This window comes from Zingiber officinale, chromosome 7A (assembly GCF_018446385.1).
Source record: "Zingiber officinale cultivar Zhangliang chromosome 7A, Zo_v1.1, whole genome shotgun sequence".
Classification (NCBI taxonomy): Eukaryota; Viridiplantae; Streptophyta; class Magnoliopsida; order Zingiberales; family Zingiberaceae; genus Zingiber; species Zingiber officinale.
Window position 1 is genome coordinate 54171173 of NC_055998.1, and position 743 is coordinate 54171915.

A 743-nucleotide genomic window follows, 5' to 3' on the forward strand; every position below is an offset into this window, starting at 1 on the left:
GGACATGAGTCATTTGAGTGCTCTGAACTCCCACATACTTCACAAGATGTACTAATAGCACTGACCATATTAGCACTAGTCCCCATATTCTCAAATTTCTTTGTAAGAGCATCCAATTTTACAGACAAAAGAGTGACCGCATCTACATCAAACTTCCCTGATGCTTTAATTGTTGGGTTTACAGAAGAATAGCCACCACTTCTTTCATTTGCCCATTGATGATGATTTTGTGCTACACTGTCAATAATTTCTTCAGCTTCATCTAAACTTTTGTTCATAAGTGCCCCTCCAGCAGCTGAATCAAGGGACACTTTGGTATGATAGTTGATACCATTATAAAAAGTGTGCAACACTAACCATCTTTCCAACCCATGATGTGGGCATTGTCTGAGCATACTATTATATCTATCCCATGCTTCAAAAAGAGATTCTGAGTCAGTTTGCTTGAAGCTTGCAATTAAATTCCTCATATGAGCTGTTTTGCTTGGTGGATAAAATTTATCAAGAAACTGTTGCTCACACTGCTCCCAAGTGGTGATGCTATTAGGGGCCAAAGAATTCAGCCATTGCTTTGCCCTATCTCTTAAAGAAAACCCAAATAATAATATTCTAAGTGCTTCTGAAGGAACTCCATTCATTTTCATGGTACCACATATTTCATAAAAGACCTCTAAGTGTTGATTGGGGTCTTCATAAGGTCCTCCACCAAATTGGTTCTGCTGCACCATAGATATAATTGCGGG

The 743-nt window shown here is 38.8% G+C and overlaps 1 non-coding gene across 1 annotated transcript; it reads left to right on the forward strand.

Annotated features, from left to right (window-relative positions):
• The first annotated feature begins 366 nt into the window (after positions 1-366).
• On the forward strand, positions 367-472 carry LOC122003240. The gene has a single exon (XR_006117891.1). It is a non-coding gene; the product is annotated as a small nucleolar RNA R71 (small nucleolar RNA).
• The last annotated feature ends 271 nt before the right edge of the window (positions 473-743 follow it).